Source organism: Pelodiscus sinensis, chromosome 19 (assembly GCF_052426305.1).
Source record: "Pelodiscus sinensis isolate ZL-2025 chromosome 19, ASM5242630v1, whole genome shotgun sequence".
Taxonomy (NCBI): domain Eukaryota; kingdom Metazoa; phylum Chordata; order Testudines; family Trionychidae; genus Pelodiscus; species Pelodiscus sinensis.
Window position 1 is genome coordinate 30434410 of NC_143070.1, and position 20509 is coordinate 30454918.

The 20509-nt window shown below is 52.9% G+C and overlaps 7 non-coding genes across 7 annotated transcripts; 4 read left to right on the top strand and 3 right to left on the bottom strand.

Moving 5' to 3' along the window:
* Positions 1-3421: 3421 nt before the first annotated feature.
* TRNAS-GCU (transfer RNA serine (anticodon GCU)) lies at positions 3422-3503 on the bottom strand. The gene has a single exon. It is a non-coding gene; the product is annotated as a tRNA-Ser (tRNA).
* Positions 3504-5982: 2479 nt separating this feature from the next.
* On the top strand, positions 5983-6054 carry TRNAC-GCA (transfer RNA cysteine (anticodon GCA)). The gene has a single exon. It is a non-coding gene; the product is annotated as a tRNA-Cys (tRNA).
* A 1891-nt stretch (positions 6055-7945) lies between these two features.
* Positions 7946-8027, bottom strand: TRNAA-UGC (transfer RNA alanine (anticodon UGC)). The gene has a single exon. It is a non-coding gene; the product is annotated as a tRNA-Ala (tRNA).
* A 2522-nt stretch (positions 8028-10549) lies between these two features.
* TRNAK-CUU (transfer RNA lysine (anticodon CUU)) lies at positions 10550-10622 on the top strand. The gene has a single exon. It is a non-coding gene; the product is annotated as a tRNA-Lys (tRNA).
* Positions 10623-11051: 429 nt separating this feature from the next.
* On the top strand, positions 11052-11124 carry TRNAL-AAG (transfer RNA leucine (anticodon AAG)). Its single transcript has one exon. It is a non-coding gene; the product is annotated as a tRNA-Leu (tRNA).
* Positions 11125-13052: 1928 nt separating this feature from the next.
* On the top strand, positions 13053-13124 carry TRNAQ-CUG (transfer RNA glutamine (anticodon CUG)). Its single transcript has one exon. It is a non-coding gene; the product is annotated as a tRNA-Gln (tRNA).
* Positions 13125-20311: 7187 nt separating this feature from the next.
* On the bottom strand, positions 20312-20384 carry TRNAV-AAC (transfer RNA valine (anticodon AAC)). The gene has a single exon. It is a non-coding gene; the product is annotated as a tRNA-Val (tRNA).
* Positions 20385-20509: the final 125 nt, after the last annotated feature.

A 20509-nucleotide genomic window follows, 5' to 3' on the forward strand; every position in this document is an offset into this window, starting at 1 on the left:
GTCTTCCAACCCAAAGTCAGATGCTTTATCTTTTAGGCCACACAGTCTTGGCCTGTTTGCAAACGGACTTTTTGAAGTGTGTAAGAAGGGAGCAGTCTAGCTAGCCCCCCCCCCTTTGTTCTGCCAAAGCCGGTGGGGTGGGGTGGGGTGGGGTGGGGTGGGGCTGGTTATGGGACAGTCCTGTGCCTGTCTCAGGGCGTCCCAGGGATGCTCCTTGCAGCCCAGGAGAAGAAGGGGGCTCTGGGTGGAAGGAAACAAGCAAAGCTGGTCCCAGTGGGCATGAGCTGAGGCTCCAGTTCAGCGTAATTGAGTCCCTGCTGGCTCATGAAGGTCCCATGTTGTAAGGGGCAGCACTCAGACTCTGAATCCTGTGAGCTGAGTTGAAATCTCAGTGGGACTCGCTGGGGCTGGGCTGGTTGCTGCAAAACCCTCCGGCTTTATGAGCTTTGGGCTCCTTATCTACAAGCTCCCCAGAGAGAGAGTTTTGTGTCCGATGCCCCCTGGAGCTCAGTCTGATGCTATGGTCTGCCTGGCTGAGATGGGTTGGGCCCTAAAACTTAACCTGCCTGGAGCTTGCTGCTTACCCTTGTGGTCTCTTGTGTGGTCCCCAGGAGCTGCCAGGCTCTGACTCTTGCCCCCCTCGCGCTAGCAGGTGCCCCCCCCCTCTAAACAATCTTTTAAATGGGTCTTTCTGGTCCCTCTCAGGGTGTTTTTCTCCTCAGCAGCGCACAAGAGAGAAGCTGTTGCCAGTGGCCCTGCAAGACAAGATGAGCTTTGCCTGCCCCCCTCAGCCTGACTCGCTACTTGGCCCCATTCCTGCCTCTCTTCCCAGTGGCCAAAAGGGGCTGCGGCTGCTGCCGACAGGGAAGAAGCTGGGAGGCAAGGTGCTGGCAGCAAGAGATTCCGGCTGCCTCTTTGCCCTGGGTCTGCCGGCCGCCAGCCACCTTGACCAACCCTCAAACCAGCTGGACTAGCCAGCCCACGTCACAGCGAGTTGCTAGTGGCCCTGTCAGAGAAGAGCCATTGGCAGCTGCAGAGACGTCCCTGCAGCTGCCTGAGGTGCCTTTCTTGAAAGGGCCACTGGTGAGCTGTACTTTTGTAGGCTGTCTAGCTCAGTTGGTTAGTGCATGGTGCTAATAACGCCAAGGTCATGGGTTCAAGCCCCATGTTGACCACAGGGGTGTTTGGTTCGCTGACTTTGCTTCCTTTAGCTGCCTGCTATGGACAGGGAAGCAGAAAAAAGCAAAAATGTGAGCTTTGCAGGAAGCAGGGCAGAGATCTGGTCGGGGGAGGCTCCAGCCTGTACAGCTCCAGTGGCTAAAAGGGCCTTGGCCTGGCTTCCTGTCCCCAAAAGCAGGGCAACTGATGCCCAAATTCCTGCTTCTGCAGTGGCTACCTCAAGGCACCAGCTGGGGGGCAGGCTCTGGAGCCCAAGCCACACGGGGAGACTCAATATGACCGGGAGGCCTGGAGCGTGTGAGCCCTGCACAGAGGCTGCTGCTGGGGGCCTGCTTCAGTGGCCCAGCAGCTCAAGTTCCTCTGAACCAGCTTCTCCCCCTGGAGCCACCCCCCAGCGCTGCTGAGGCCCCTGATATGAAGCAGTGGGACCATCAAAGGAAGGTGCCAGCCTTAGCCCTTCCTCCCAGCCTCCACCCCCTCCCAGGGTCTTTCCCCAGCCCCTCCCCAGTTCTACATTCCCCACATAAAAACCAGAGAATTTGTTCTTTCAAGGGAAAAGTCCTGATTGTGTTACCAGCGGGGGGGGGGGAGTGGGAAAGGGGGGGTGTTGGGGGGGAGATACAGAGGGCAAAAAATGAGGAGTAAAGTTAGTTGGAACCAAGGGGCTGGGTTTGAGCTACTGCAGAAAAAAGGACTCTGCCCCTGGAGCTGCCCTGTCCTCTCCAGAGCCCTTAGGCTGGCACTGGGGAGGCCTGAGTCCAGACAGTGCCCAGCCAAAGGGGGAGGGAAGGGCTGGGGGATGTTCTGAAAGGCTGCTGGCACCATTAGACCCTTTTTTTAGCAGTGAGGGAGAGGTGGGAAAGGGGCCCTGAGTTAACCTCTTGGGTCACAGCTGCTGTAACATGTGGCAAGAAAGTTGACTAAGGCCATGAAAGTTGACTATGGAGTTGTTTGGTAAAAGTTGCCAGGGGCTTCCCTGACTGGGAATTGAACCCAGGCCAGAGCAATGAAAGTGCTGGATCCTAACCACTACACCATCAGAAACACATAAAGCATCTCTCCTTGCTCACCTACACTAGCCTTTCACAGGCCATTTAATGTCCACTTCAGGATGGGGGGGAGGGTCCATTCTCCCTTGCCCAGAGGGGACAAGAACAGCCAAATAGAACATCAAAGCAGCCAGACTGGGCCATGTCAATTTGCCAGACCAAATAACTACCCCCCCCCCCCCCGCTCTGGAGTCTCTGCCTCTCATGGGCCTTCTCATCCTCAGGCTCCTCTTTGTCTCCAGACAGACCCTGCTCTGCTGCAGCCACCTCCCTCCGGCTGTCACTCCTAGAGCAAAATGCATCCCCTTCATTCTGACTTTGTACATCTGGGATTTTAGCACTCAGAGCTGCACCTAACACCAGCATTGGCTAGTGAGGGGTCTGAACAGCTTCTGCAGAGAGGGAGAGAGAGAGAGAGCCACTGTGGAGCATCCTTGCCAACTGTCTCAGAAAGCAGAGGAATGTAAATTCTTTGTCAGGTGGGACAGTGCCAGAGACAGAAATTCACCTTCTAACTGTCCCTTCTTCAACTTTAGCTCCTGATTAAGCCCCTTTGAAGAAGCCAGATACACAGGAAGGGCTGATCACACCCCTCTGAAAATCAGCTTTCCATGGGTATCTGTAGCTGGCTCCAAGTCATGGGACTTGACATCTCGTCTCCCTCCCGAAACCAGGGAAGTGTCTCCCACCGCTGCAGCCTCCTGAGGCTCTATGGCCGTGTCTGTACAGCAGGGACGGCAACACTCACAGCCCCACAGGAGGGCCCCTGGCCTAGCAATGTGGCCCCCTGAGCAGCCTCTGATGTTCCCTGCGTGAGCCCCAGAACCAGCCCTGAGTGACAGGGGCAGAGGGGGAGCAGCTCACACATGCCAAGGGGCTGGCCAGGGGCAGGACATGAGCCTGCCAGGCAGCAGTGACATCACAAGAAACTTTTGCAGAACCTCAGCTCATTGGCTGGGAGGCAGTGACCTCATAGAGGGACCATGGCAACAGCCAGGTGGGACATCTCAGAGACCCCCCCATGGCCTGGCTGCCTGGAATCTCCTTTGTGAGGTTTCCCCTTGAGGGCAGAAGGGATTGAGGGTCTGAGCTGGGAGTGTCTCTGTGGAGATTTCCCCTGTGGGGCAGGCAGGGTTGCAGGAGAGGCTGGCACTGAACCTCTGAGAGAGGCAAGAGGACAGGCTGCAAACACCCGATGAGGATGGGATTTGAACCCATGCATGCAAAGCACAATGGATTAGCAGTCCATCGCCTTAACCACTCGGCCACCTCATCTGAGCTGTTACAATTTGCTTCAAATCACCTGAAGTCAGCACTTCAGGGAACCTTTCTGCCACTTGCTGACTGGCCAAGGACACCCAGGGCGGGAAGGTTTTGGCTTTTCACAATGTTCCCTGGGCTGTTGTACAAAGCTCAGTGCTGGTAACAAACCCAAACACCCCTGGCTACATCTACCCTGTTTTGTGCAAAAGGTCTTGCCCAACAGTGTGTCCACACTGCCATGTGCTGTTGCACAAGAGAAGAGCTTTTCTGTAAAAGCAGCCATGGCAGTGTGGACGCTTTCCTGCGCAGGAAAGCTCTGACGGGCATTTTAGATATACGGCTTTCTTGAGCAAGAAACCCCTGTTGCCCGTCCACACTGCCTCCTTGTGGACGAGTTCTTGCACAAGAGGGCTTATTACTCGTGGGGAGAGCAATAACTTCTGTGCAAGAAGCCCTGTTGTCTGATGCTGCACTATAAATTTACTTGCGCAAAAATGTGCCTTCAGTGTAGACGCTCTGCAAGATTTTACACAAGAGCAGTTGCTCTTGCACAAAAAGCCTGCAGTGTAGACGTAGCCCTGCAGTGTAGACACAGCCTGAGAGACACGGGGAAAGGAAGTGGCCAGAGCCTCCCCCCAGCAGGCTGGCCCTCAACAGGACGGGCACGTCTACACAGCACCCTCACCTCGAAGAAAGCTGTGCAGTGTGAGTGGGCTGCCCGGGACCCCAGGGGAAGGTCTGTGGGGAGTTTCCAAGGCAACAACAGCTACAAAGTTTCATAATCTACACTCATGTGACTGTGATTTATTCCTCCACTGGCAAGTGTCTCTGAAGGGATGAGAAATGCAGGGCCCAGGTGCAGGGAGCCGGGTCACATTCTCCTGCCTGAGTCTCAGTCCTGGCTGAAGCCTGGCTACAGAGAGAAGAGGCCAATGCAAACAGCCCCATGGCAGCGAGGGAGTCAGTAGGTAGGTGGGTGGGTGGAGCAGGGAGCTGGGGGCAGAGTTCAGCTCTAACTCACTAGGGGTGCGTCCCATAGTTCAAAATAATCAATGCGCCTACAGGCAGTTCCCGGGTTACGTACAAGATAGGGACTGTAGGTTTGTTCTTAAGTTGAATCTGTATGTAAGTCGGAACTGGTGTCCAGATTCAGCTGCTGCTGATCAGTTTCAACAGTTGCTGAATCTGGACGCCAGTTCTGACTTACATACAGATTCAACTTAAGAACCCCAGGCATCCCCAAGTCAGCTGCTGCTGAAACGGGTCAGCGGCTCATTCCAGGAAGCCCGGGGCAGGGGCTTCCTGTAGTCAGCCACTGGTCATTTTCAGCAGCTGCTGACTTGGGGACACCTGGGGCAGAGCAGCTGGGGTGCTGCTGGGTTGGTCCAGTGGCGCCCAGAGCGGCGCTACGGGACCAACCGGCAGCGCCCCAGCTGCTGTACCACAGGCATCCGGAGCAAAGCGGCGGAACACGCGGGCAGCGGGACAGCCCAGACGCGCCGTGGCTATCCTGCTGCCCTCGGGCTCTGCAGCTTTGCTCTGCTCTGCTCCCCGTCCCCCTGGTCTGCAGACCGGGGGGAAGGGGAGAAGAGCAGAGCAGAGCAAAGCCGCGGAACACGCGGCCAGCTGACAGCCCAGACCTTTGAGGCCTTTTTGGAGCCTTTTTGGAGCCTTCTCCTTTCCCAGGACTAACTGACCTAGAAGGCCGACGTCTCTGTGGAGAAGGGAAGAGCTTCCAAGAAGACCATTGTATATGAAGCAGGGGAATTAGCTCAAGTGGTAGAGCGCTTGCTTCGCATGTGAGAGGTAGTGGGATCGATACCCACATTCTCCAATGAGGAGAGAAATTTCCAATTTTTCTTTTTACTAGCAGAGCCAGCCAGGGGGCTAAGTGGCTCCAGTGGCCCTCCCGCCCTGGCCCCCACTTCCTACTTGCTCTCCCCAAAACCATCCATGTTGGGGCAGAGAGCTGCTGGACACCAGCCCTCTGGGCCAGACAGTGGCAGGAGCACTGGAGGCAGGTTGCAGGTGGGGCAGAATTAGCTGCATTGGAAAAGTGCTGCCTTTGCGCATGAGAAGTAGCAGGATTCACTCCCATCTTCTCACACCTACTCGCTGGTACTGGGGGGCCGGCCCCTTTCCTGCTGCCCCAACTCTTATTCCCACAATGCGCTTTGTGCAGGGGCCGCTGGTCTTTCTGCCAAGGTGCGTGGCTCGGAGCCAGGACTCAGGACCCTTCCTAAAATATACAAATCCCCGCCCCCGATGACCCTCTGTTCCATTCACACTGTCTGGCTGCTGCCCACATGGAGCTCAGGGGCCAGGTGGGTGACTTGCCTTGCAGCTGTGACAGCATCAGACCCCTGCCACCCGCCTGCTCAGTGTGGAGACCAAGCCCAAGGGTGGCACCTGGGATGTGAGTTACGCAAAAGCCTCTTGTCTCTTGTTCCTTGTCCAGTTCCCAACATTGGCTGCAGATGCCAATTTCTGTGGGGGTGTAGCTTAGTAGTAGAGTGTTTGACTGCAGATCAAGTGGTCCTTGGTTCAAGTCCAAGTGCCCCCTTGGAAAATTTCCTTCTAGTGGAAATATTTTCCTTTCCAGTTCCATCACACTCTGGCTTTACATTGCTTGAGGTTCTTGACATTAATAAGAACCCTTAATGCAGAGCTACTCAACTTTGGAAGCCCCGGTGGCCACAATGAATGGCATTTCACCAGGATGGACAGGGCAGGTGTCCCTAGTTAGTGTATTCCAGGAGCTGGGAATGGGTGACAGGAGGGGTCACTTAACAAGTGTCTGTCCTGAGGATTCCCTCGGGACAATGAAATTGGCTGCTGTCATGAGACAGGATCCTGGGCTAGTTGGGCAACTGGCATGGCCCAGTCTGGCTGCTTTGATGTTCTGTTTGGTTTCTGTTCTTGTCCCCTCTGGGCAAGGGAGAATGGACCCTCATCCTGCGAAAGGCTAGTGTAGGTGAGCAAAGAGGCATGTGTCAGGTGTCTCTGGTGGTCTAGTGGCTAGGATACAAAACTCTTGCTGGTCTGATTCCCACTCAGGGAAACCAGCCTGATGTTTCACTTGGCCACTGTCTAGTCATTTTTCTAACCTCATTGTCTCATTGTCACATGTTACAGCAGCTGTGACCCAAGAGGTTACTTCAGGCTCCTTCCCACCTCTCCCTTGCTGTTAAGGCAACACTTGCCATTTTCACATGGGGTAGAGCTGGGTGACTCAAACTGCCCCTTCCCTCTCCTGCTTGGGCAGCACTACAGGAAGAGGAGCTGACACTCTGCTCCATGCTTCCTTTCCATTCTTCCACCTTTCAGGACTTTTTTCTCCTTCCTTGTTCATAGCAGGTAGGTACACAAAGGCAAGGCACCAAACCGAACAGCCTTGGCGCCAGCATGGGGCTTGAACCCATAACCTTGGCATTACTAGTATCAAGCATTAAACACCCAAGCCAGCAGCCCCACAAGAGAGCTGTTGGAAAAGACACTACAGACAGCTACAGGGACGTCTCTGCAGCTGCCAAGGGCTTTTCTCTGGTGGGGCCACTAGTAACTCACTGTGATGTGGGCTGGCTAGTCCAGCTGGTCTGAGGCTTGGTCAAGCTCATCTTGCCCTACAGGGCCACTGGCAACAGCTGCTCTCTGGTGCGCTGCTGTGGGGAAAAGCTTTCCTGGCAGCTGCTGAACTAGCTTGGTGGGGACAGTGTTAAACTGAAGATTTAAAGGTGTCTGGTTCAATTCCTGGCTCTGGCAGGAGACCTTTGTTTCTGTGGCTGAGCTGTTGGTTGGGTCTTCTGTAGAAAACCTGTCTGTCCCCCCTAGAAGGGCCTTGCCTGCTCTGCCTCATCCAGGGGAGGGGAAAAGAGCTCTCCTTAGAAGTAGAGTCAAACCAGCCACCTAGGGGCAGCTGCTCCAGTCCTCTGCTCTATTAGCTGAGCTTTGGAGGGGCCTTTTGGGGCTGCTTCTCTGTCCTGGTATCTCTGTCCACAAGGGCAGGAACAGAATCCTGGAATCACCTTCTGCCCAGACTCACCCCCTTGGGAACGGCTGGTTGCAGAGGTGAGGACAGAGGGTCTGTGCCTGTCTGCCAGTAGCTCCTGGGGTGGGGGGCAGGGCTTTGTGTGTTGGTATCACACGTGAAATCACAATGCCCTGATGCACATGACTTGACACCCCCTCCTGGAGCAGCAGCAGCAGCAGGCTGGGAGGGCGGCGCGCTGGGATGGAACAGGCTGTCAAGCCTCTTTGGCTCCTGCCATCTGCTGCTACATGGCACCAAATTTTGGAAAACCCTGTTCTTTGGACACGTCCCTTCTGCCTCGTAGAAAGAGCGTCCTCTTCAGTCTGGACGTGGCACTGAAAGAAGTAGAAGGGGATGGAGAGTGTGGGGAGAGTGTCTCAGGGGTTTGTTGCTCTGGTTAGAGGTGTGGCCAAAACACAGGCCTTGCTGTGAGCAGGATTTGAACCTTTGCAGGGTTATCCTATTGAATTGCAAGTCCAACACCTTAACCCCTTGGCCATCACAGCTGTGAGCTCAGCAGTGTGTGGGCACCAGCAAACAAAAGGTCTGAGGGCCACATAGTCGTTCCCTTCGGTGGGGCCCTGCTAGTCTGTAGCTGTAAAAGCTTAAAAACCAACAAATGGTCCTAGAATGAGAGAATCCTGCCTTGTGTCCATGTTTGCTGTCCCAGAGAGCAGCCCCATGGCTAAGCTGGCCCAGGCACCTGCCAGGTCCGGGGGAGGTGAGGGAGGCAGCCCCCAGTGGTGCCTGGCCAATGTGTCAGCTCCTCCCACCATCCCCCCTTATGTAGCTGGAGGCAGCTTCCTTCAGTTGAGCTTGGCCATGTCCTCACAGCAGGAAGCCAAAGGCAGCAAGAGCAGACTTCTGACCCCTAGTCAGGTGCTCTCTGGTCTTAGTTGGACTCACTAAATCGAACTCCAGAAGGTTGACCGCAGCCCTTCCTCCCCAGCTGGGTGTGGTTCTTGTTCTTCTGCACAGCCCAGCCCTTAGAGACCAAGGACGTGCCAATGGGCATCTACATCACACCCTTGTTGAATTGCTGGAAACACAAACCAGACACACAGCGGGTTTGAGCTGGTTCCAGCTGAGGAACAGGTTTGCCTGGTTTATGTGTATTGGTGCCAGAAAACATTAAGGGTTTGTATTCATTTAAAGAGTCCACATACAACAGAAATCCAGGGTGCAATAGAACTGGAGAGGTAAATGTTTCTATTAAAGGAAGATTTCCTAAGGGGGCACTTGAGGTTGAACCAAGAACCACTTGATCTACAGTCGAACACTCCGCCACTGAGGGTACGTCTAGACTACATGCCTCTGTCGCCAGAGGCATGTAGATTAGGCTACCCGACAGAGTAAAATGAAGCGGCGATTTAAATAATCGTCGCTTCATTTAAATTTACATGGCTGCCGCGTTGAGCCGACAAACAGCTGATCAGCTGTTTGTCGGCTCAGCGCGATAGTCTGGACGCTCCCCTGCCGACATCAAAGGGAGTTGTCGACAACCCAGGTATGCCTCATCTACATTAGCAGAGCCTGACTCGGACTCATTCTGAAGTTTCCCTGCAGTGTAGACGTGCTATTTTGAAATCACTGTTCAAGAATAGCTTATTCCAAAATAAATGTGCCGTGGAGATGTAGCCAGAGAGTCCTGAGAGATGAAACTGTTGGGCTATGTCTACACTCGCGGCTTCTTGCACGAGTAATATGCAAATGAGGCTAAGCATGGAATCTAGCTGACCCTCATTTGCATACCTAATGAGCCACCATTTTTTTCATCAGAGGTTCTTGCGCAAGAAGGAGTGTCTACACTGCCCCTTCTTGCACAAGAAAAACCCTCTTACGCAATGCCGTTCTTCCTGAAAAGTAATAGATGTAACTCCTTCTTGCCCAAAAGCCTCTTCTGAAAAAAATGGTGTCTCATTAGGTATGCAAATGAGGCTTGGAGATGTTCCACACTTAGCCTCATTTGCATATTACACACACAAGAAGCCGCGAGTGTAGACATAGCCTTGGTGGGAAGCCAGGAGAGCAGAGGCCAGCCTGAGACCTGAATATCCCAGGTCCCCAGCAGAAGCTGTACATGTAGGTCCCATGGTGTAAGGAGCAGCACTCAGGACTTTGAATCCTGCAATCTGAGTTCAAGTCTCCGTGGGACCTACTGGGCTGGTTGCTGTGAGCTCCTTGTGCTCTGTGGGTTTTACATTCCTTGTCCTGAGGTTCCCCAGGGGCAGTTTTACTCCTGTGCTGGGTGTCTGAGGCCCAATGGAGCTTGGTCCCCAGACTGATCAGACTTGTGGTCAGGTGCCTGATGCTCTCCCAGCTGTAGGGCAGGTCACCTGCTCAGCCCATGCTGGGAGGCAACCAGACTGTAAGAGAGCTAAACAGAGGGTTTGGGGGGGGGAGGGGGGGTTGTATATTTGGGGAAGGTTCCTGAGTCCTGGCTCCCAGCCACGCACCTTGGCAGAAAGACCAATGGCCCCTGCACAAAGTGCATTGTGGGAACATTGTGGGAATAAGAGTTGTGGTAGCAGGAAAGGGGCCGGCCCCTCAGTACCAGGGCAAGGGCAGGAGAAGATGGGAGTGAATCCTGCTACCTCTGCCATGGCTTGGCCCTGGAGGGCTGGAGTCTAGCAAATTTTCACCCCAGCTTTGTGGGAGGCCAAATAGGAAGGGGCCACTGCAGGTGCACAACCCCCTGGCTGCTGTGTCTGTGGAAAGGGGGGAAGAGGACACACACCTCTCACTGGGGAACAGGGCGCATGGATCCCACTCGTTCCTGCAGAAAATGAAACAGGTTGAGCATTTTGCAGAGAACAGGCCAGAGCCCTTCTCCTGTCCCTGGAAAGATGGAAATGTGGCCGTTCCTTGTGGGGAAAGAAGTGGGTGTGTCGGGAGCGGGATTCGAGTTCAAACCTCTCCACAGACCAGAACCCCACATTAGGGGCAAGAAAGAGCCTTGAGTCAGGCAGTGGAGAACACTTGGCTCCTATTACTCTGAGATGGGATATTAGGAAACTTTTTACCTGCAGCTTGGCTAGCTCAGTTGGTAGAGCATGAGACTCTTAATCTCAGGGTCATGGGTTCAAGCCACATGCTGGGCGGTGCCTTTCCTTAACTCACATTCTCAACCTGGGAGCAATTAGCTCTCAGGTTTCTCCAGGGTTTTAGAAAGAAAACGTCTAGTCCTGGGGTCCAGGTTTAGTAGAACCAGAGAACCAACTGCAATTTCCATCTTCTGAGGAGAAGGGAAGAGGATTTTCTTCTCCTCAGTTCTAGCCACATCAGCTCAGGGGGGATAAAAAATAACCCTCCGCCTGCTGATTGTCCCCTGTCAGCTTCTGTAGCTTCACCTCCTGCCACAGCAGCTCCAGCTTTGAGCTACAAATCTCAAGGGGCTGGTGAGGAAATTAGGCGCTTCCCTGAGAACAAGAGGTGGAGTGTTCACAAGGAGCATCCCCCTCCCCTGCAGAGCAGGGTGTTAGAAAGAGCTAGAAACAGAACAGTCAGCCAAGTTCCATGTATTGAAATGTGTTTCTGTGGTGTAGTGGTTATCATGTTTGCTTAAGACGCAATAGGTCCCTGGTTTGAAGCCAGGCAGAAACACAGGGTCTTGTCTTATTGCAGTGCCCAGGGAACTGCAGCTGCTGCTGACCAGCCTGTTGATGAGCCCAATGCTCATGTGACGCGGGGGGGGGGGTAACCTCAGCTGATAATTCCCCTGGGTGCCAACCTGGGGAAGCCAGATAAATTAGGCCAGGCAGCTGCTTGTGCCTTGGCCTCCCCTGCCCTGGGTGGCTGGTGCATTGGGCCGGCTCTGCCTGCTGCCTCCCTTGTGTGACTTGCCCAGTGTAACAGGCCAAATGTCCGAAAAGCCTCTTCCAAAAAAAAAAAAAAAAAAAGCAGAAGAAAAAGCTGCACAAATTGGGTTTTGAAGTTTGCGTAGCTTTTCCCAGAAGAGCAGTGTAGGGCAGACATAGCCTGAGTGTTGCTCAGCACTGGTAGGAGACAGGGAGGGATAAAACGATCTAATGGCACCTGAAGCCTTTCAGAACAACGCCCAGCCCCAGCCACAAGAACCAGCCCTTCCCTCCATCCTCACTGGGGTCTGCTGGGAACTGTCTGGACTCAAGCCCACCCCAGTTTCACCCTAAGGATTGCCTGTTCTGTAAAAGCTGCGCCCTGGAAATGAGAAAGCAGCTAAAGTGAGGCTCATGGGACTTGAACCCACAATCTTTGAATGTCTAGCTGGGCTCACATGAATCACTGCAGCTTAAAAGAGTGATAGAAAAGTAGCCATGTTAGTCTAGGGTAGCTGAAACAAAATACAGAAAAAAACCAGTTTCTTGCCATCTCAACCAGAAAGGACATTATCTCAATGACTTAATTACCTGTCTCCTGCTTCAAAAGCCTTTTAAAACTGCACTTTAAAGGGAATCCTCTGAACTGTTATTCATGCTAAAATTCGACACTTTACGGCGGGGTCCTAACAAAGATTCTAGTTATCTTACCCATTACAAAGATAGCTTCCCCAATTATCACCTCTAATATCATTAGCTCACAGACATTTACCTTCCCCCCCGCATCCCCGTTCTGTTCTGAAATTGGATTTGTCCTTTTCATATGTGTTCGTTTTTTTTTTGTATCCTTTGATATATATGGTGGTGACAATTTTCTTCCACTATTTGATCTGAGGAAGTGGGTCTGGCCCACGAAAGCTCATCATCTAATAAACCATCTTGTTAGTCTTTAAAGTGCTACATAGTCCTGTATTTTGTTGCAGCTTAAAAGTCCAACATGCTTTCCATTGCACCACAGAGCCTGATATCTCCACTCTCTGCTTTGCAGCATGGCAATTGCTGGTGGCAAAGAAAGAGGAGCCAGGTCCGTCTCTTTTCGGAGATCAGGTAGGAAGAGGGAGGGGGCCACTGAGCCCCTGACAGTGAAAATAATGGATAAGAGCTGAGCTGCAGTTGGAGAATGTGGGCATCGATCCCACTGCCTCTCGCATGCTAAGCAAGCACTCTACCACTTGAGCTAATTCCCCTGCTGCATTTACTGAGGTTTTTGTGGAGGCACTTAACCCTAACCCTTCTCCACAGTGACATCTGTCATCTAGGTCAGTTAGTCGTGGGAAAGGAGAAGGCTCCGAAAAGGCCTCAAGGCAACTCTCAAGGAGACTCCCTGTAGCAAAGCCATGGGGGGGCTCTGAGATGGCCCCTGCCCTGCAGCCTGTCCCACCAGGCCACTGTCATGGACTCTCTGTGAGGTCACCACCTCCCAACCTCCTTTAGCCAATAAGCTGAGGGGCTGCAAAAGGCCCTTGTGATGTCACTGCCACACCCACCCCTGCCCTCCAGGGCTAATGTCCTGCCCCAGGCAGCCCCTCTGCCTGGCTGAGCTGCTCCCAGGGGTGAAAATGACACATTTCTCACAGGGAGTCCTGGGAGATGAAGTAGCTGGAGGGAGCCAGGAGAGCAGAGGCCAGCCTGAGAGCTGAGAGTCAGAGGTGCCCACTGCACTTTTACACCACAGGTCCTATGGTGTAAGGGGCAGCACTCAGGACTCTGAATCCTGCAATCTGAGTTCAAATCTCAGTGGGACCTACTAAGACTGAGCTGGTTGTTACAAGGTTCAGGTGCTTTGGCTTCTATACCCTGAGGTTCACTGGAGAAAATTTTGTTCCTCTTGCTGGGTGTCTGAGGCCACTGAAGCTCCATCTCCAGACGGAGCAAGCGGGCGGGAAGGGCCTGATGCCATCACAGCTGCAGGACAGGTCACCCACCTGACCCCTGAGCTCAGCCCGTGCTGGAGGCAGCCGGACAGTGTGAGTGGGTCAGAGGAGGAATTGGGGGAAGGGTCCTGAGTCCTGGCTCCCAGCCATGCACCTTGGCACAAAGACCAATGGCCCCTGCACAAAGTGCATTGTGGGAATAAGAGTTGGGGCAGCAGGAAAGGGGCCGGCCCCTCAGTACCAGGGCACAGGCAGGAGAAGATGGGAGTGAATCCTGCTACCTCTGCCCTGGCAGGAGGGCTGGGGTCTAGGAATTTTTCACCCCGGCTTTGTGGGAGGTCAAGTAGGAAGGGGCCACTGCAGGTGCACAACCCCCTGGCTGCTGTGTCTGTGGAAAGGGGGGAAGAGGACACACACCTCTCACTGGGGAACAGGGCGCATGGATCCCACTCGTTCCTGCAGAAAATGAAACAGGCTGAGCATTTTGCAGAGAACAGGCCAGAGCCCTTCTCCTGTCCCTGGAGAGATGGAAATGGGGCCGTTCCTTGTGGGGAAAGAAGTGGGTGTGTCGGGAGTGGGGTTCGAGTTCAAACCTCTCCACAGACCAGAACCCCACATGAGGGTCAAGAAAGAGCCTTGAGTCAGGCAGTGGAGAACTCTTGGCTCCTGTTATGCTGGGATGGGATATTAGGAAACTTTTTGTACAGAGCCTGGCTAGCTCAGTTGGTACAGCCTGAGACTCTTAATCTCTGGGTCATGGGTTCAAGCCCTATGCTGGGCAGTTTTCTTCTTTAATTCACTTTCTCAGTCTACAAGCAATTGGCTCTCAGTTTTCACCAGAGTTTTAGAAAGAAAAAGTCTAGTCCTGGGGTCCAGCTTCAGTAGAACCAGAGAGAGAACCAACTGCAATTTCCATCTTCTGAGGAGAAGGGAAGAGGATTTTCTTCTCCTCAGTTCTAGCCACATCAGCTCAGGGAGGAGAAAAAAATAACCCTCCGCCCACTGATTGTCCCCGTCATCTTCTGTAGCTTCACCTCCTTCCAGCAAATTGAAGAAGGCCGGGTCCCCTCCTGGGGACTCCAACCCAAACCCTAGGACCAAGGGATTTACAAGCCAGATGATCAATGTTTGCTGCACTTCTCCCTCCCCCAAACTATGCCAAACCTCAAAGGTAAATTCTACAGCCCCAGCGGCTGGGGGGGGATGTGCATTTCAGAGCCTCTGCCCGCTGATCTGTAGCCTTCTGTGCCCAGGGAGCCAGACACCGCCAGGGCTGGAGGGAAATAGGGAATGGCTGCACTTTGGGAGTCAAAGGTGTTGTCTAGGACCATAGAGTAGAACAGTTTCACCAAACTCCCTGAGGAGGGCACCATGGCCCATTTGGCTTTTCCCGAACCAGCAGTTCCATGGGTGGCCAGGGGAGGCCTCTTCTGTGTCCCAGGAGGACCTAGGAAAATGTGAGCTGCCACCACACATGAATCCCTCACCGCTGCCGGAGCCACTCCCTATGCTCAGCGGCCAGCTGCTAGCATGTGCAGGCTGGGATGCTGTGTGCAGGCAGCCTGCACGTGCAGGATATGATGTAGTGCGCTGTGAGTGGAATGGCATGGCCCCATTCCCGCCTCTCTTCCCGCGCTGATCCAGTGGCCGAAAGGGGCTGTGGCTGTTGCTGACAGGGAAGTAGCTGGGAGGCAAGGTGCTGGCAGCAAGAGAATCCGTCTGCCTCTTTGCCCTGGGTCTCAGTGCACCATGTTGACTGCAGCCACCGTGACCGAACCTCAAACCAGCTGGACTAGCCAGCCCACATCACAGTGAGTCACTAGTGGCCCTGGCAGAGAAGAGCCGTTGGCAGCTGCAGAGACATCACTGCAGCTGTGTGAAGCGCATTTCTTGAAAGGGCCACTTGTGACCTGCACTTTTGTTTGCCGGCTAGCTCAGTTGGTTAGAGCAAGGTGCTAATAATGCCAAGGTCATGGGTTCAAGCCCTATGTTGGCCACTGGGGTGTTTGTTTTGTTGACTTGCCCTCATTTTGCCTCCTGCTATGGACAGGGAAGCAGAAGCAGGTAAAAGGCTCAGGTGTTTGCAGGACTCAGGCCAGAGAGCTGGTAGGAGGAGGCTCCAGCCTGCACAGACCCAGTGGCTGAAAGGGCCTTGGCCTGGCCAGCTTCCCCCAATAGCAGGGAAAACTCTTCTCTTCCCTCCATTGTCCCCAGTGGGGTGACCTGATGCCCAAATTCCTGCTGTAGCAGTGGCTACCTCAAGGCTCCCTGCAGGGGTCAGGCTCCCCAGCACAAGGCACAGAGGGAGACTTAATGGGTGTGTCTAGACAGGCCAGTTTTTCCGGAAAATCAGCCACTTTTCCGGAAAAACTTGCCAGCTGTCTACACTGGCCGCTTGAATTTCCGCTAAAGCACTGACTCCCTACTGTAAGAAATCAGTGCTTCTTGCGGAAATACTATGCTGCTCCCGTTCGGGCAAAAGTCCCTTTTGCGAAAAACTTTTGCACAAAAGGGCCAGTGTAGACAGTTGAGATTTGTTTTGCGCAAAAAAGCCCCGATGGCGAAAATGGCGATCGGAACTTTTTTGCGGAAAACTGCGTCTAGATTGGCACGGACGCTTTTGCGGAAAAGCGTCCGTGCCAATCTAGACGCTCTTTTCCGCAAATGCTTTTAACGAAAACTTTTCCATTAAAAGCATCTCCGGAAAATCATGCCAATCATGCCAGTCTAGACTTAGCCCTAGCGTGAGGTAAATTGTCTCTCATGAACCTAAGGGGAAGGAAGGCAAAGCAGTGGAAGTGGGAAGTGGGAGGGTTTTGCAGCCAAACACTAGCAGGTCCCACTGAGATTTGGACTCAGCTTGCAGGACTCCCAGGCCCAAGTGCTGCTCCTTACACCATGGGACCTCCACCCAACACCACTTCCTCAGCTCAGTGACTCAATTATGCTGAACTGGAGCCTCAGCTCATGCCCACTGGGACCAGCTTTGCTTGTTTTCCTTCCACCCAGAGCCCCCTTCTGCTCCTGGGCTGCAAGAAGCATCCCTGGGACAAACCCAGGCCTCTGCCTCCCCACAGCCAGCCCCACCCCCACAGGATTTGGTAGAACAAGAGGGAGGGTTCTCCTCAACCACTGAGTCCCAGAGCCTCTGGTTTGCCTCCCTCAGCTTGGCTTCCATTCTCTGTCCTATTCCTCCTTGGGCCAGTCTCACAAGGAGGCAGCAGGAAGAGGTGGCCCCATACCTAGCCTCAGGATGGGCAGCAAGACCTGACCTTTCCTGGGCACCAAGAGGAGCTGCAATGAAAGCAGACCATCTGTTTCTACCTGGCTGTGAACCAGGGACTTTTTGCATGTTAGGCAAACATCATACCTACTACACCACAGAAAGCCACAAAAGTGCTTAAACTTGGCTAACTATTCTGTTACTAACTCTTTTTCCAGCACCATGATGGGGAGGGGAAAGCAACTTTTCATGGAAAATTGCTGTGAGCTCTGAGTCTGGCAATTAATCCGTATAATTAGTATAAACAATTAGTAACACACATACTAAATGGAAACAAATCTGCCTACAACAAGTCACAGCTGGAGAGATCTCTGAAAACATCCACTCCATGTAGAGCCTCAAATGGGATGTTAGAAATTATTTTAAAAGGCCTTGACAATAAGACAGTGACTATCATATTACATCTCTGTAAATCCATGCTGTGCCCACAACTTGAGCACTGACTGGAAATGTGGTTGCCTTATCCCCCTCTCCCTCTGAAAAAAAAAGAACCATATCTTTGCATTAGAAATTTCAGACAAGCACAACAAAAATGATGAAAGGGTTGGATCAGCTGCCACATGAGGAGAGATTGGGACTTTTCATCTTAGAAAGATGGAGACAAAGTGGAAATAAAATAGAGGTCTATAAATCATGGCAGTTGTTGAGACTGTAAATAAGCAAAGGTATTTTTCTTGTTCCCATAATAGAAGAACTAAGGATGCGCCATGATATTAGCAGGTTGAAAACAAACAAAAGGAAGTATTTCTTCACACAACGCACAGTCTATGGCTATGTCTAGACTGCAAGCCTCTTTCGAAAGAGGCTTTTTCGAAAGATACTTTCGAAAAAGCCTCTTTCGAAAGAGAGCGTCTAGACTGCACGCGGATCTTTCGAAAAAGCAAGCCTCTTTTTCGAAAAAAAGCAGCAAGTGAGTCTGGATACTCTCTTTCTAAAAAGCCCTGTTTGCTTTCAAGAATGCCTTTTTTCGAAAGAGCACTTTCGAAAAAAGGCGTTCTTCCTCGTGAAATGAGGTTTACCACCGTCAAAAGAAAAGCCGCGTTCTTTCGATTTAATTTCGAAAGAACGCAGCTGCAGTCTAGACTCAGGTGAAGTTTTTTTCGAAAAAAGCATGTCCTCAGTATGGGGAAGCCTCACAATTAGTCCGAGGCAGGTTCTGTTAATGTTCCTTCCTGGGGGCATGGAATTCAAAACAGAGAAGCAAGGCTGGGAGCAGCTAAGCCAAGAGCCCTGTTATACTATGGCAACATGAAATCCCCTCTCCCATTTCTAACCCTGAAATATCATCATTTTTATTATGTCATTCCCAGCTACTTGATACAGCCTTTGAACTCTGACTGCAGATAGTAGCCTGCCAGAGACGCCAAGCCCTATTGACTAAGGCTTTTACCAAAGCATGGAATTGAACCAGGAACCTTTAGATCTTCAGTCTAATGCTCTCCCAACTGAGCTACTTTGGCAACTGCTTCAAAGTGTCTGAGGCCCAGGCTTCTCTCAGGCATGTTCTGTCCGCACCAATATTCAAGCGAGATGCTGCTGCCAGTGGCCCTGCAAGGCAAGTTGAGTTTTGCCTGCCCCCTCACTCTGACTTGCACTTGGCCCCATTCCTGCCTCTCTTCCCGGGGTGTTCCAGTGGCTGAAAGGGACTGTGGCTGCCAATGCAGGGAAGAAGATGGGTGGGGGGGTCATGCTCCCTCTGAGACTTTCCATCCATGGGCGGAGTGAGTTTCATAATGTGCACCACTAGTGAGGTCGTTTGCGCTTGTGTGGATGTGGGCTACTGTGGTACCTGCCAGTTACTCACAAACAGCTTAGCTAAATATAGCTTTATACTTTTATAGGAGAAAAAATACTGAAACAAGGGATGTCATTCCTGGTTACTTGCTACAGCCTTCGAACTCTGACTACAGGGCTAGGTCTACACTGGGAGGTTCTTGCGCAAGAAATCCTGAAACCGGCCCCTTCTCCTATCATTAGAGAGATGGAAATGGGACTGTAGAGTGGCTGTTAGGCGGGGAAAGAGAGGTGCTCCCGCCGCCTCCCTGAGCAACTCACACATGTAAGAAAACTGCCATTAGAGGTGTCTGCATAGGTGTCAGGATGGCCAAGTGGTCTAAGGCATCAGACGCAAGGACCTGTCTTTCCCTTAGTTGGGTGTTCTGGTCTCCAAATGGAGGTGTGGGTTCAAATCCCACTCCTAACACATCCTCTTTTCATATATCATCTCTTTTATGTCTAGAGAGGTGACCTCATTTCCCCATCTCTCCTGACATTGTAGGAGCCCTTGCTCCTCCCACATGCTCATGAAAGCATTTCTCCTAGGCTGCATCTACACAGCAGCGTTCCTTCGGCATAACGGCCATTACACTGCAATAACAATGGGAGCGTCTACACTGCAATTCCATTATTCCGACGTCTGTAACGCACCATCCAGACCAGTGGTCTGAGGAGCCAGGAGGTTTCCAGGCTGCAGACAGCCAAGCCCACAGGCAAAGACAAAGCAAAGTCCCAGCCACTTCCTGCTCAGCCCAGCGGGGTCTCTCTGTGGCCCCCAGACCTTTTGTTTGCCGTTCCCCAGGTGCAGGGGCCCAGATTCAGCAACACTCACAGGCCCCACAGGAGGAGGCTGGTTTCCTGCTTCACCCCACGGCCCAGAAATGAGCCCACAGACTCCCCCTGTGCTCGGGGAGCCAGGTTTGCCGTGTGAATTGTGTGGGGGCAGGTAACATCAGGCCTGGGCACTGGGATTATTTACCAGTTTCCCTGGGGGCCCTGCTGTTTTCACAGCACAAATATCTTTCCCATCACCCCTGAGTCGTCCCTTTCCCAAGCTGAGAAGAAGAAGTTCCATGAACTCCTGGGAGCTGCTGTTCCAAAGAAGAGGCATTTCCCGTGGAAAAGATGGACAAGACCAATCCCCTACACATAGCCCCAGAAAATCCCAATGGACACTGGGCACTTGTAAAGCTCCCTCTCAGGCAGCGCTACGGAATGGATCCGGCTGGCCATCGGGCTGACTAACCCATCAACAGACGAGTCCCCGCGAGACTTCTCAGCCCAAGTGCAGAGACTGTGGAGTCTCCCGCTCCCAGCCCAGTGGCAGAGGGGCAGCGCTCTGAGGAGGCGGGTCCTGAGCAGCAGAGACCTTTGAAGGGAACAGAGACGTAAGGTCAGAAGGAAGGAGAACAAGTCACCTCTTCCCAGGTGAGATGTGGTGGGAAACTACCAGATCCGGTGCAAGCCGAGCTCCAAGGGCTGGTTCCTGCCCTGGTGGCTCCTTGCAGGGCCTGGCTTGAGAAGTGCCAAGGAGCCGTGTGTGGCCAGGAGAAAGGGTGCAGAAGGAATGTGGATGAAGGATCAGGTTGGGGGAGCAGGAAGAAGGGAGGGTGTCAAAGGAAGCTGGGGGTGGTGGGTGAGCTGGGGGGGAAGAAAGCAAGGGGAACAGGGTGGCGGGGGTCTGGGCATGAGGCAGGACATTATGTGGCTTTGTGTCCACTTGCACCAAAGGCCACAGCCACACTGCCCTGAAGGTGCACAGCAGTGGCACTTCCAGGGTGGGTCCTGGACTGTGTGGCTGCAATGACCTGGTCCCAGGTAAAGCACTGCTGAGAAGTCTCAACCCCAGCCCTGCATCCTCCTATCTCAGCCTAACCTGCTGAGCTGTCTCCCACATGCTCCTGAAAGCCAGCACACAGGCCACCCATCCCTGCACCAGGAGGCAGGCCTTAGAACTGCCTTGTTGGCACCCAGGGGAAGTGCAATAAGAGAAGACCCTCTGTTTCTGCCTGGTTTTGAACCAGGGACCTTTTGCGTGTTAGGCAAATGTGATAACCACTACACCACAGAAACACACCGAACAGCATTTTCCGCTGCACTTAAACTTGGGCAAATATTCGGTTGCTAACCCTTTGGCCAACAGAGATTGCTGCAGGGCAAATGAATTCTTTGATGTCAATTTTGTGCCCTCAGGAAGG